This window comes from Marmota monax, unplaced genomic scaffold, assembly GCF_021218885.2.
Source record: "Marmota monax isolate L192 unplaced genomic scaffold, Marmota_monax_Labrador192_F-V1.1 WCK01_AAM20220418_F8-fsc00215, whole genome shotgun sequence".
Taxonomy (NCBI): Eukaryota; Metazoa; Chordata; class Mammalia; order Rodentia; family Sciuridae; genus Marmota; species Marmota monax.
The window spans coordinates 1,112,215-1,127,394 of NW_026695214.1; positions in this window are offsets into that span (position 1 = coordinate 1,112,215).

Sequence of the window (15,180 nt, forward strand, 5' to 3'; positions counted from 1 at the left end):
GGATGGGTGGGTGCTGAATAGCTTCCTATTCCTGCCATTACAAAATCCACAAACTTAGTGATTGTAAACAATACAGATTTATCCTCTGACAATTTTAGAGGCCAGAAATCTGAAGTAAGTCTTCAGAAGTAGAGTCCTGACATTAGCAGTGCTGGTTTCTTTTGAGGCCTCTGAGAGGAGAATCTGTTCACTTCTTTTTTAGCTGAGAGCAGCCAACGGTGTTACTTGGCTGGTCCTCCCTCCATCCTCGAAGCTAGCAGCACGACTTCCTCAAGTCTCTCTCCTTTTCCCCCACTGCTTCTTTGTCACGCCATGTCCTTTTTGGGGGGGTCAAATCTCCTCTGTCTCTCTCTTTCAAGGAAATTCGTGGCCAAACTTATGACACATCTGGTCGATCCTGGATAACCTTTCTACCTCAAGATCTTTGACATAACCACACCTTTTCTAAATCCGTTTCTAGGAAGTAGATGAGGACCATGGGGGTCATTATTCAGCCCACCAAGAGTGATGAATGGATGCACAGGTGGACATTAGGGTGGAAGGCTGGATGGACGGATGAATGGATGGGTGGATGGTTTATGGGTGGATAGATGTGAGGATGGATAGACAGATGGATACATGGATGACGGGTAGATGGATGGATGGATACATGGATGGATGGGTAGATGGATGGATGGATACATGGATGGATGGGTAGATGGATGGATGGGTAGATGGATGGATGGGTGATGGGTGGATGGATGGATGGGTAGATGGATGGATGGGTAGATGGATGGATGGATGACGGGTGGATGGATGGGTAGATGGATGGATGGGTGATGGGTGGATGGATGGATGGGTAGATGGATGGATGGATACATGGATGATGGGTAGATGGATGGATGGATACATGGATGGGTGGATGGATGGATGGATACATGGATGATGGGTAGATGGATGGATGGATACATGGATGGATGGATACGTGGATGGATGGGTAGATGGATGGATGGGTGGATGACGGGTGGATGGGTGATGGGTGGATGGATGAATGGGTGGATGACGGGTGGATGGGTGATGGGTGGATGGATGAATGGGTGGATGACGGGTGGATGATGGACAGATGGATGGATCCTGCAGATGGAAGAGACACTAGTTTTATCTCGTTGATGGATTTCATGTCAGACAAACTTTGGGTTCTGGAACTGCTCCGTGTCTTTGTGGAAGACTACCTACACCTCCTCTGCTGGAGAGTCACATCCCGAGCTTATGAGCTGGTGAGAGTGGAGGTTGAGGACGAGGACAGCGAGTGGCAGAGGACCCCCTCGGCCTGCAGGGAGGATGGAGTGAGGAGAGCAGACTCCACGGGTCCTGCAGGCGGAGCCACTCTCAGCACCTGCGGCCACCACTCCTCCTTCTCTACCAGATCTTACAGACGTGTCCGCTTTGGCCTCTGACCCTGCCCTGCCGGTGTGTCCCTGCCTTGGAGGCCACCGTCCTGGATCTGACCCTAGGAACTGCCACTCTCAAGCTGTGTGACCATGGCCTGCCTGACGGAGCCTCGGCTGATAAATGGGGACGACTGCAGCCCGCGTCACAGGGTTGGGGGAGAGATAAACGGAGGGGCCACATGCGCCCGCCCCTTCGACTCCTCGGGCTGCCGTGAGGAGGTGGTGGAGAGGCGTCCGTGGGACAGGAGGTGCTCTCCCAGTTCCGGAGGCTGAAGTCCAGGATGGAAGCCCGGCAGGTCCGGGGGCTGCCCAGGGCTCCTGCCACGGTCCGCTTCCCCCTTCTGTCTACACGCCTGGAGACGCAAAGGATGGCTCTGGGGCCTCTTTTACAAGGCACTGGCCGCGTTCCTGGGACTCACTCTCATGACCTGGCCACCTCCCAAGGGCCCCCTCTGGATCCCACCCGTCGGGCCCGAGGCTCAGTGCGTGAATCTGAGGGAGCGCACAGCCCGGGACTGTTGCTCAGTGAAAGCGCTCAGGCCTTGATGACCTTGGACCCTGGTGGACGCAGCCACCTGGCTGCCCCCTGCGGGCCCAGGGCTTCCTCTTTTGGGGGAGAGAGGTGGGCTGGGAGTGTCCCCGCCGGGTGTCTCCTGGCTCCCTCTCTCAATGAGGAAGGGCCACGTGTGGCGGGTCCTGGTTCAGACCTGAATCCAAGGACTGGAAAATCCCACCGCCAGGCCCCACCGGCTCCCCACCTCTGTGCTTCCAGTCACCGGAGAGGAGCCGCGGGGTGGGGGCCTCCTGAGGGATGGCGGTGGCACAGGACGGAGGGCGGGGGACGGCAGGCTGGGCCTGCAGCCCCACCCAGGGCCACGCAGCCCTGTGCCTTGGGTAGGCTGCAGAACAGCCGAACACGGGCTCGTAGCCATTTTGACCTGCACAATGTAGACGAGAGGCGGCGGGGACCAGTGAGCTTGTTAATGATCTCTAGGTAAAACGTCTTCCTGTGTAGACAGCCACGCGCATACACGAGCACCGCCCGGTGCTCCCTGAGCTGCTCTATACGACCAGTGTTTGCCAACTGAACTACACACACACACACACACACACACATACACACACATACACACACACACACACACACACACACGGCCTGGGCGGCGTCTGCAGGGCGATAGAAAGCGGGCGTCTCTCGGGCCACGGGTGTAACTTGGTGGCAGGTGCTGGCCTGGCACACAGGAGAACCCAGTGCTGCGAAGAAAGGAACCACACGCCTCCGGCACCTTCTGTGACACCAGCATTGCTGACCTCGGAACCGTCAGCTTATTTGACAAACACCGGCTGAACCTGGTGGGTCAGCCCTTGTCCCTGGGCAGGGAAGATGTGGGCAGTCCCAGGCCGGCCCTGCTACCTAGGGGAGGTGACCATCAGGTCTGGCCCACAGAGGTGCCTCGAGAGGCTGCCGGCAGCTTGCCACGCCTGGCAGGTCCAGAGTGGAGCCTCCTCCCCTTGCCCAGCTGAGGGCTTCTACCCTCCACCTGAAGGACGCTCCCCAGGCCTTGCTCCCCTTGTCCAGCCGCCAGCTCTGCTGCTCTGGTGCCTCCTGCGGCCACGGCACACAGCGCCACACTGCGCCACACAGCGCCACGCTCCGCCACGCTGCTATGGCGGGCAGTCTGACAGCCGAGATGACACCAAGTGGCAGCCAGTGGCATACACAGTGGGGACGTGGAGGACGGTGGGGTGACTCGCACAGCAACACACAGGTGGGCGCGATGGCATCCGGCGGACTAGAACACTGAGCACGTGAAACCAAAAAATTGCTCGTTTCTGGAATTTTCCATCTCGTGTCTGAACCAGGGTAGACCGCAGACCATGGAAACCGTGTGTGGCGACACCGTGGACGGGAGGTGACGGTGAAGGGGGTGGGACAAGGAAGGACACTGGGGGAATCTGAGGCGACCTCCCCGCGGGTGAACACACCACAGCGAATCCCAGCGCCCGCACATCCCCAGGAATGGGGTCCTCGTCAGAGTGAGCTGTGGACCGTGGCTGTGTGCTCCCGTCAGAAGGGGCTCTCCGTCAGGTACCACCGGAAATCACCCAGTAAGAGATCCATGCTGAGGTGACTCAGCGAGAAGTCAGGGGACGCCGCGCAGGAGGCCAAGCCTCCTCGCGGCTGTGGGGCAGCAGGGCTGCCACGCAGGGTCCCTTCCCGGTGTAGAATCCAACGCCAGCCGCAGCCAAAGGCTCTTTTTAGCTCAGTTTGTTGTCTCTGTGTGCACACGTGTGTCTCTGTGTGTGCACACGTGTGTCTCTGTGCCCATGAGAGCTGGTAGCTGAAGCATCTCTTTTTCCTGTTGGGATATTCCGGGCGGTTTGATTCAGTGATGGGCACATCAGTCATTTCCCCACCACAAAGGCAGACAGACCGCTGCTCCGGGAATCTCCTCGTGTCCTAAGACACGACTCTGTAAGTTTGGGATCACTTCAAAAACAAACACGTTCATCTTCAAAAGAAGAAGAAGAAGAGCAGGAGAGGGGCCTCTGTGGTCACCTCGCTGGGCAGCGGCTCACCCCTGGGCACGTCTGACGGGCGCTCCTGCTTCTCCGCACACGGGGTCCCCACACGGGCCCGTTCTGAGCGCCGCGCGGCACTCGGCTGTTGGTGTACGGCTCTCACCCAGCGGCAGCACGGCAGGATCCCACCGAGGGCCAGAGGGCCTGGTGCGGGCACTGGGGTGGCAGCCCTGGGGCAGCAGGGCTCTGTCGGTCGTTGACCCTCTGACAGGGCCACCGTGGTGGACGGAAATGCTGCTGTGACGACCCACGGCAAATCCCTTGTGTGCCCGTTTGAATCAAGGCCAGGAGGACAAGCAGGTTGACCGAGCCACAGGCCGCTTTTTCTGAAGTCCAGCTGACACGACCCCAGTGTTAGAGGACTGTAGCAGAGGAGCCCGACTGGACTCCTTCAAGGACAGCACTGGGGAAAGGCCTTGGTGCGGGGGACGCGCCCACCTGCCACAAGCTGACCTTCACATTCAGAGAAGGTCTCCAAAGTGACCCCTTTTAGCCGCTCCAATCACCCCCCCCCCCCCCGCCCCGTGTCAACCTGGTCTGGCCCGGCTCCCTGTCTAACAAGGTGGGTCTGATGAGCTTTCTGATTGTACCAGTGAGGATTTAACCAGGAATCTGAGAGCGGAAAACCCCCCAGGACCTCCACCTTGTGCATCTCTAAGTCACGAGTGAGGATCCAGTGGGTCCCAGGCAGTGGCTTTAAGTGCCCACTCGTGATTCCAGAACATTCCATTCCCTGAGGTTCTCGCTGTCGATTTTCGTCCACCTCCACTTCCTGGTCCAGCAGCAGTCTCCATGGTGACCGATTGAGTTTTCCTGTGTTGCTAAGGAACAGAGAGCCCTTTGGAAGGACCAGGATGGAGCCAGGCGAGGACAGGCAGGCCGGGGCTCGGAGCCCACCGTGTCCACACCTGTGGTGCGGGCCCACCTCTCCACCTGGCCTCTGAGGGGTCTCTGCAGAATGGCACACAAGCGGGCTCTGAGCCTCCAGAGTCGGCAGAGCCCACGTTTCCATCTGGCCACGCTCAGCACTCACTCCACAGTACTCACTGACCGCGGCCGGTCAGCGGGCCGCCCAGAGAACAGTCTCCAGGAGGTGCTGGGGAGAGGGTGCTGGGTGGTCAGGTCTTGTCCTGTGACCAGGCCACAGCAGCCCCCGACACTCCCCCCCTCAAGTGAGCTTCTGTGAAGGTGTGTGCCTTGAGTGGGTCTCCCAGGTGCGTCCCCCTGTCCAGGCCCCTCTGTGGCACCCACCAGGGTGCATGCGTCCCAGGTAAATCGCACACTGATGGCAAGCCCTCATTTTAGAACACGTCCTCGGGCAGAGTCCAGCTGCAGCATTCGGGGCCCTGTGGACTCCTGAAGGAACCATGAGTCTCGCGCAGCGTGGTGAACTCTGTCTGGCGGCCACCCTGGGCTCAGCACGACCGTGTGCCCGGAGGCCAGAGCAGGATGTTCAAGAGATGGCAACTGCAGTCGTGTGCCCCACCGTGACGCTTCCGTCAATGCCAGCCCTGTGTGTGACGGTGGCCCTGCAGGACGAGGCTGCCTAGACCCCTGCAGCTGCCTCTGTTTGCACAGCTCACCGTGCGAAGCCCGCGTGGCTCACCGTGGGAATCCTGCAGGGCTCACCATGGGAATCCTGCAGGGCTCACCGTGCAAAGCCCGCGTGGCTCACCGTGGGAATCCTGCAGGGCTCACCGTGCGAAGCCCGCGTGGCTCACCGTGGGAATCCTGCAGGGCTCACCGTGCGAAGCCCGCGTGGCTCACCGTGGGAATCCTGCAGGGCTCACCGTGCGAAGCCCGCGTGGCTCACCGTGGGAATCCTGCAGGGCTCACCGTGCGAAGCCCGCGTGGCTCACCGTGGGAATCCTGCAGGGCTCACCGTGGGAATCCTGCAGGGCTCACCGTGGGAAGCCCGCGTGGCTCACCGTGGGAATCCCGCGTGGCTCACCGTGCAAAGCCCGCGTGGCTCACCGTGCGAGGCCCGCACAAGAAGGAAAGCGGGCAGCCCACGTTGCTCTTGGCTGACAGCCCTGCAGAGGGAGGAGGGAGGACGCGACCTCGGAGAGACCAGGGCTTCACGGCCCTGTCCCAGCTCAGGTGGTGTCTGGCCTGAGCCCGGGCGGAAGCAGGCCGTGGGGTATCTCCAGAGGATGGAGGGCCCCGGGGAGGCCGGATGGAAGGGCAGCTGGGGGAGGGCTGATGGGGGAGTAGGTAGCTGAGAGGGCAGGTGGGTGGTGGTGGGTGGGTCGGTGGACGTGCGTCCAAATGCTGACCACAGAGATCTCTCCCACCCAAACAAGAAAGGTCCGGGTGCAGGTGGAGCCGAGCTGTGCGCCCTGGTGACACCTCGAGGCAGGCGCAGCCCCTTCCCAAGCACTTGTTAAGTCCCCACCATTTGCTGGACCCTGATTGTTTGTCCACACAGAATCTTTACCCAAATGACGGAAAATTCCAGTCCCCAAGGCTGTCTGGCCCCTCCTGGGCCCCTCCAGCTGCAGTCTCCGTGGCAACAGCCGGGCCCAGCAGGCTCCCACACCAGCAAGGCTCTTAAAGGAGAAGGCCGGCCATGGCCCTCCAGCCAGGGTTCCTGGGCGTGGGAGGACCCTCAGAGACCCCAGGCGCTGGCCGGTCGGTGGGGTTCACGTAAGTCTCTGGTGCTCACTAGGGTGCAGAGCCACGCTGCCCGTGGGGGTCAGGGCAGGGGTCGTGCAGGAGCCACCAACCTACTGCAAGCCCCTTGTGAGTCCCTCATGTTGCCAGTTGACATGTGCCAGGGCCACCAGGCCCCGCCCTAGGTGGACAGGAGGAGCCGGAAGTAAGCACACAGTCCTCAGCGCCACAAGGCCTGGGGCGGGCAGGCCTCTGCTGACCCTGGACCATCAGCCACGCCCTCGGTGTGTGGGTGGGGGGCTGCGCTGCACACAGGGCTCGGGAGGGGGCAAGGCCCTGAGAGAGGTCCAGTCCTGGGGGAGGAGGAGGGCAGGGTCAGAGGGCAAAGCTCGTCGGGGCACAATTAGGATGGGGTCTGGGGTGGGGAGCTGTTCTCCATCAAGTGCCGAGAGCCCCTCAGAAGTGACCTTTGGGCAGCTCTGAAACAGGAGAAGGAGCGTGGTCCCGCCAAGGTGGTCCCGCTCCATGACGGGACCTTCCACAGAAGGCCAAGTGACAGAGACAGAAACCAGATCCGGGCGCAGGAGTGTGGGTGGCGTGGCATGTTTACTTGGCCGGGAGCGTGTGGGACGTTTGGAAGGTGACGGGGAGTTAATTGTGATGGCGGTTACATGATTGTATGCATTTGTCAAAACCAATAGACCCGTAGAGCAGAAAAGGTGACCTCGACCGCGAGCAACACTGAGTGACCGGCTTTCTAAATGTCTGTCAATGTGGAGGGTCTTGGCAGAGGAAAACGGGCTCCGCGCCTCGCAGACTGTGGGGATCATGCCATGGGCTTCTCGCCCTGGGTCCTGCCACCTCCCTGTCTAGCATCCACCATGAGCCCTACTGCGCGCCTCCCTCTCGTCTCCACCAGAGCAAAACACCCTCAGACCCGACCCTCGGGGGCGAGGAGGCTCTTCAGACCACATGGTGCTTTGTTCACGCCTCACGGTTTGCAGAGGGCGAAGGGAGCCGGCTCTGGGACAGGCACTGGAGAGGGGAGGATGGGAGAGGCAGCACCCTGCGCGTCCTGCACCCACGGGCTCACCTCCAGAGGGAGAGACAAGCAAACCCAGTCCAGGGTGGGCTGTGACAGTGGCCCTGAAGGATGATGAAGAAGGCAGAGCGGGTAGCCATCCAAGGGAGAGGGCTACTTCAGGTCATCAAGGAGGACCAGCCCTGACGGTGGTGCTGGAGAGGAGACTCGAAGGAAGGGGGGGGTCCAAAGGATCTCAGGAAGAGCATCGCGGGCAGGTGGAGCAGAGGACAGGCCCTGAGCAGACTGTGCCTGCACTGCTTGAAGGACACGGAGGTCAGCGAGCTGGAGGGAAGGGAGAGAAAGGAGGGCGGGAGGGAAGGGCGTCCAGGTACAGAGAGGCTCAGCAGCCGAGACTGGACAGGTCACCCTGGAGAGGACAATGCGGAGCTCAGACGACACCTGAGACCCTTTCCTGTCTCGGAGAGATGGGTGGGCGGACGGACGGACGGATGGCTGGCTGGACGGACGGATGGGTGGAAGGAAAGTCGGATGGATGGATGCAACAGTGGATGGATTGACGGATGGATGATGGGCGGCTGGCTGGCTGGATAGATGGACGGACAGACTGACCAACAGATGAACGTGCCGATGGGGTGGGTAGTTGGGAGGGTGCTTTGACCAGGTGAAAGGACAGATGGACGCCTGCAGAGTCCCTCATCTCTGCTTTCTCCCCATGCTCCTCCTCAAGAAACCTCACCCACATTCCCGCCCCCAGCATCCATCTGCATTTGGAGGATTCCCCTGTCCCTGACTGCAGCCCGACTTCCAGCGCCAGGAACGTTCACCCAGCTGTACCTGGACCTTTCGGGTTGTTATTCAAACCCAGCAAACTCAAAGTTGATCCCGTCATCCACAAAGACCCTGTAGCCACCCGCAAGTGAGGCTCAGTGTCCTTCCCGAGTCAGCGGATCGGCCCTTGCTCCTAAGTGTCTCCCCTCCATCTCCACGGTCACCACTTAGTCTCCACCGTGGTCATCATTTTTTTTTTTCTGGACAATTTTTCTCAAAAGTAAGTATTGTCTGGAAGAAAGACCCAAAATGACTGTTTCTTCCCTCACACTGTAAGCCTGCGATTTGAGACTGCAATGGTGGGATGTGTATCACTAAGTAAATACGTAGTAAAGAGAGGGGTACGGGGGGAAGGGGTCCCCAGACGCTTTGCTGGTAGAGTGCACAGTGACGGTGGCCTCCCAACCCCACTGTCCCTTCCCCAGCCCGTTGGCGGCTCCGTCCCTGCAGTTTCAGGGTTCCCTTCCAGGGGTTGACAGGCCTCGGCCGATGCTGCAGCACATGTGTTGACGTCCCCGACAGAGCAGGCCCCAGCATGTGGCAGCCACAGTCACATCTCGGGGCTGGGGGCTTTGGGGGCCTGTAGAAGGCCACTTGGCCCTGGCCCACTGCCAGGACCGGCCAGGAATGCCGGGGAGCCAGCCCCCCTGGAGCAGCTGGTGGTGCTGGGCTGAGCTCCGACTCCTCTGCTCCTCGGTGAGATGGTGCTGTGCTCGCTGCAGTTTCTGTTTTCCACGGGGAACCGTGAGCCGTGTGCCATCGTGACTGATGTGACACACGGCCACCGCTCTTCCATTCCTCCCGTCTGTCCGCCTGCCTGCTGGCTCGCCCGGGCATGGCCACCCTTAAACTCCTCGAGCTCGCCCTGGGTTTCTAGGTCTGCCCTGGAGGAACCAACTAGACAGATGTCCTTCAATGTACAAGGCTTCCCCGGCCCAAAGTCCCATCAGACACTTGTCACCACGTCCCTTCATGCCCTCATGCCAGGAGCAGGCCTGCCCAGCTTCCTCAGAGCCGCCCAGTGGTGGGCATGTCTTCCAGCCATGGCCTCTCCCCTCCTCTTCTGCCTGTTGGGTGGCTTTGGGGCCCCAGGTGGCCTTCTTTCTCCCTGACTTTCCACACAGGGCGCCTCATGTCCTCCATGTAAAAGGCCGTGTAGCGGATCCCCTGTGCTCCCAGGCCACATCCACGGGGTCCCCCTCCTCCCACAAGGTCCCTACTCCCGTCCACAGGGGGGATGAATGACAAATTCCACCATGAAAGGCAACTCCGTCCTCAGACTCGAGGACTCTTCACAGAGGGACTTGCTAAGGCAGATGGGGAGGTCCCCAGCAGGCTGGGAGGGAGCCACGTCACAGGAAACCTCGTCATTCAGGCCCTTGAGGAACCAAGTGCTCCCAGAATTTGGGGAGCTGAGCCGCGGAGGGAGCACCGTGCAGCCCACACTGGACTACAGCCCCGGGCACTCTCGGAGGCCGAGCAGATGTGCACATCTCCTAGTTACGCCATTTGGATGATTTGTCACGCCGCATCAGGTGACTGACTCACAAGTGACTGCACAGATAAATGACTTTTCTAAGTGTGTCGCTGACGAACTGAGCCAGACCTGGGTCAAAATAAAAAATGAAAAGGGGGCTGGGATGTGGCTCAAGTGGTAGTGCGCCCGCCTGGCCTGCGCGAAGCACTGGGTTTGATCCTCAACAGCACATAAAAATAAAAATAAAGATATTGTGTCCACTAAAAAAACTAAAAAATAAATATTTAACAACAACAACAAAAAAAGAAAGAAACAAACAAAGAAAAGGGGCCCGGGTGTGGCTCCGTGGTTAAGGGCCCTGGGTTCGATGCGCAGCGTGGGCGCTTATTTACTCTTGGTCCACAGTCAGAGTCACTGTTAAATGAACCAGCTAATAAGCCATTAGCCAATTGCTGCATCTGACTCAGTTTTGGTGGTAGGATCCCTGTTTGTAGATCCCCAGGCCCCAGGTGGAGATCCTGAGGTCCCCGTGGGTAACACCCGGTTCCTAGAAGGCTCCCAGGGCAGTTGGTGTGAGTGCGTCCCTGTGGGCAGTCTTCCCTGCCCAGGAAGGAAGAGCCACCTTCACCTGGACAAAGACGCATTCACTCCAGGACAAGCAAATAGCATTCCATCCCGCAGCCCCGCCCCTTCCCCGTTTCCATGGTAACCGCCCTGGCCCCAGCCGCCAGGTAAAGGTTCCAGCCACAACTTGGGGGTGGGGAAGACTTAAAGGTGCAGGCCTCCTGCAGGTGGTTAAGACAACTGAGCACTGTAGCTTCGGGTGGGGGGCGGGGCGGTGCTGGGGATCCCCTGGGCCTCCGCCTGCCGGGTAGGCACCCTCCCTCGGAGCTGCACTCAGGTGCACAGTCACAGGAGCCCACCCACGGAAGTTTCTCAACTTCCCTCAAGTGAAACTGCACCACTCAGCAAGGCCACTCCCCCTGCGGCCCTGGCACCCACCCTCCTTCCTCCAGCCTCCTGAACCTGCCTCCGCGGGCCCCTCACACAGGGGCTCGCACACAGAGGTCACCACTAGCCAATGTCCTCAAGGTTCACCTGGTGGCAGAGGTGTCCGAATTTCCCTCCTCTGCGTGGATGGACATCTGGGCACCGTGTGCTTCATGGGACCTTGCAGTGGACGTCAACTGCCACCTCCTTGGGGCTCTGTGATCAGTGTCACCGTGAATGTGGGTGACAGGACCCCCGTTTCCGGCTCTGTTGGCCTAGACCTGGAAGTGGGGACGCTGGGCCATCTGGTGGTCCCGTGCCTGGTGTGCTGGGGCCTCAGACGTGACCCTAGTGACGGGGAGGAGAGGTGAGTGGGAGTTTCAGCAGGTGCAGCGCTGTCCAGTGTCACTGTGTCTGTGTGACACAGCGGCCACACCAGCTGAGTGGCCACCTCGTGGGTGCAGAGGCCCGCCCTCAGCAGGGCTGCACCTGGCGTCCTGCTCTTGTCCTGGCCGGACGGCCGCCCACGCTCCCCTGGTGCCCAGACCCACCTCAGCGCAGCAGGGGCTGGCCAGGAGGTCCCTAGAGTAAGGTGGGCAGCCAGGGGAGTGGTCTGTTCCTGAGACCAGCAGCAGCAGGAGCGGGGCCTGGAGGAGCCGGTGGAGGCCGGGGCTGCTGACCCGCTTCCAGGCTGCTGACCAGCTTCCAGAGCTGATGGGGAGTCTTCAGAGCACAGCCGCATGGGGTCTCCCACAGGGTGAACCAGCTGCCCTCGTCCTTGCTCAGGGGCGATGGCTGCAGTCAGCTCCTGAGCGGGACATTCTGAGGCAGGACTGGCAGAGCACCACGCGGCCTCTGTCTCATGATAACACAGTCGCTTTGTCACTTTTTAATTTATTTATTTATTTTTTGGGGTACCCGGGATTAAACCCAGGGGTGACTAACCACTGAACCACCCCACCCTACCCCCACCTTTTTTTTGGAGACAGGGTCTGGCTAAGTTGCTGAGTCTGGCCTTGAACTCGCGATCCTCCCGCCTCAGCCTCCCAAGCTGCTGGGGTGACCAGTGTGTGCCTGCATGGTGACTGCCTTCTATCTGTCGGGAGCGTTCCCAGCCCCAACAGCCTCCCGTGGCTGGCCTCTCCTGCCCACCTCAGTGCTCACAGTCGATGTCCTTACCACCCCGGGCCCTCCCTCGGGGCCCTTGACATCCCTGTGGGGAGCCGCCTCTCTGGGCCACCCAAGTCACCCTCTTCCTGCGACCTTTGTCCTCCTTTCCATCCACACCTGGACACACAGTGACCTTTATACAAGGCAGATCCAAACCTGCTTCATTTCCTACTTAAAACTCTTCTCTACCCTCAGGGGAAAATCTGGGCTTCAGGATGAGCCGGGAGCCCCCAGGAGGCGGCCCTGCCTGCCTGGCCCCACTGCTCCCTGCCATCCGCTGCTGGCTGGGCCACAGAGCCGTGTCTCCTCTTCTCTGTACCCTGTGGCCTGCACCCTTCCCATCTCTCCAACTCCCGCCCACTCTCCCCTGCTCCCACCAGAGCCTCGGGCCCCTTTTGGATCTAGCCTCAGGAATCACACGCTGCCATTTCCGCAACCTCCTCTGAGTTACGCAGGTCAGCCGGGACTGATGGGAGTGGACACTCACCCAGTGGCACCAGTCACGGGGGCCTCTGCTCTCTACCAAGCCAACTGCAAAGGCCGACTCTAAGGAAGCCACCTCTCCTTGAGACTCTCTCTGGCCCTGCCCCTGCTTTTCTCCACCACGGCAACAGGCATCTCCTGCTAGCGTGCCTGCAGGAGAACACCAGTTCCCCTGCAGACCCTGCTCCTCTGCCAGGGCTCGGGAGGCTGAGGCAGGAGGATCCCAAGTTCAAGGTCAGCCTCAGCAACTCAGCAGGCCCTGTCTGTAAATAACATACAAAAGACGGCTGGGGATGTGGCTCAGAGGTTAAGCACCTCTGGATTCAGTCCCCAGTACCAAAAAAAGGAGACTCTGCTGCTCCCTGGTCCCATGGCCTCTGCACACAGCACCAGTACCCCTGTAGGGAGCCTCCCTGCTACTCCATCCCTACCTTCAGCACAGACGGGATGGCCGGTCCCCTCCACCTGGTCCTGGCCCCAGGGCCTCTCCCTAGGCCACCCACACTCTGTCCTCCACACAGTGAGCTCCAGACCTCCGTGAGGAGGTGGATCCTTCTCCTCCACCCACCTCCCACCCCCACCTGGCCCTCCCGAGGCTCCACACGCACAGGATGACCATTGGCCCTCCAGACAAAGGCTCACGGCCCGGCCTGCTGCTCACCGCCTGGCCCCTATTCCACGCTTCCCTGCTGTCCCTGCTCCTCCTGCCAGAGCCGGACACTGACTTTCCCTCTGCCCGGAATGTCCCCCCCCCAGGTCCCAGGACTGCTTGTTGCTCTGTCTTCACTTCCAGACCAAAGGTCCGCCCTCGAGGCAGAGCCGGGGCCAGGCTGGGAGAGCTGCGAGATCCAGCTCCCAAGGCAAGAGAAGAGGGAGAGGACGCTTGGCCACTGGGTCCCCAGCTAGAAGGGAGGGACCGGGGTCGGGAGGCGTTGTACAGCAAACTGGCCGTGGCTGGTGCTTTAAAGACTCAATGATAATGGTGCAGTATTTGTTTAAAAAAAAAAATCAGCTGCATGCAAAAATGAAGGACGCACCGAGTGTCAGGATGTGAATGAAGTCCAGCCCGAGCTGAGCCAGGCCGAGCCGAGGCCGGGCCGGGCGGCCGTGGGGCGTTTCTGTGGGGCATTCTAGTTGTCGGTTTAAACACATTAACTGCTTAAAACACGTTCAAAGTGTCGGCGACAGGTTCCCAGCACTCACAGCAGCATCCCTACGCTGAAGTCTCTATCATCTGTTCATTTGTAAACTAGACCTCCTCCTCACCGTCCTGGCCCTGTTGGACTCCAGCCCATCAACAGGGACTCCGAGATCTACTTCTGAAAACGGCTCACCCTCGACAGACGCCTTCCCTCGGAGAAGGCCCCTCCCCTCCGGCACAGGCCCCTCCCCTCCGGCACAGGCCCCTCCCCTCCGGCACAGGCCCCTCCCCTCCCGGCTCAGGCCCCTCCCCTCCCGGCTCAGGCCCCTCCCCTCCTGGCACAGGCCCCTCCCCTCCCGGCTCAGGCCCCTCCCCTCCTGGCACAGGCCCCTCCCCTCCGGCTCAGGCCCCTCCCCACCCGGCGCAGGCCCCTCCCCACATGGCGCAGTCCCCTCTCCTCCTGGTGCCGGCCCCTCCCCGCACAGCACAGGCCCCTCCCCTCCGGCTCAGGCCCCTCCCATCAGAGGCCCCTCCCCTCCGGCGCAGGCCCCTCCCCTCTGGCACAGGCCCCTCCCCGCCGGCGCAGTCTGGCCCGTCCCAGGGCAGCCACTCCTGGGGCGGCCTTTTGTTCACCGTGGGCTATGTTACCTTTTGCTCTGCGGTGGCCTTTTCCCCACTGTCATAATCAATGTGACTGTTCTCGACGCCTGGGTGTCCTGTGCGGCCCTCATCCCCCTGCTCGGCCTTTTCTCTCTTCCCTGTTTCACAAAAGCCGAGAAAGCCGTGGCCCGGGGTTGTCTCTGTGGTGTGAGGCTCAGGTCAGGCAGGGAGGGGACCCCACCGGCTACCTGGGAGGGAGGTGCTGTCTCAGGGATGCCCTGGGCATTCCGCGGGAGGCTAAGGCCCTATGTGGCAGGCAGTGTTCAGAGTGACCACCCCGGATTTGAAACTGTGATTCTAAAGCACAGATGTCGGGGTGCTGGGCGCGGCTGCAGCCCTGCCTGGCTGAGGTTTCTCGTGTGGTGACGTGAGTGTGCAGGTCGCAGAGATGCAATCGGGCTCTGGCATTTCCTCCTCCTGCGTCCTCACGTTGGACCTCTGCCCTGCACAGACCTCACTGCCTGCAGGACAAAGGCCGCTCTGCGCCATGAGAACCCAGGGCCCTCGGGGAAGGAGCCACCAGGGGCTGAGAGGTTCCCACGCTCGTGGTCCCCGACCCCACCCTGGGAACCTTCCTTCCCTGCAAAGCAAAACCCAAAGTGGTCTGTGTGAGATTGTAGGCTCACTGCTCGCTCCTCCTGGCACGGCCTGTGTGTGAGTGTGTGTGTGTGGTGAGATACACAGTGGGAGAGGGAGACGTCCCCTCGACCCCCTCTCCAGTTCTCACGTGGCCTCTTTGGCTCAGCCAGGAGCTCAGTGC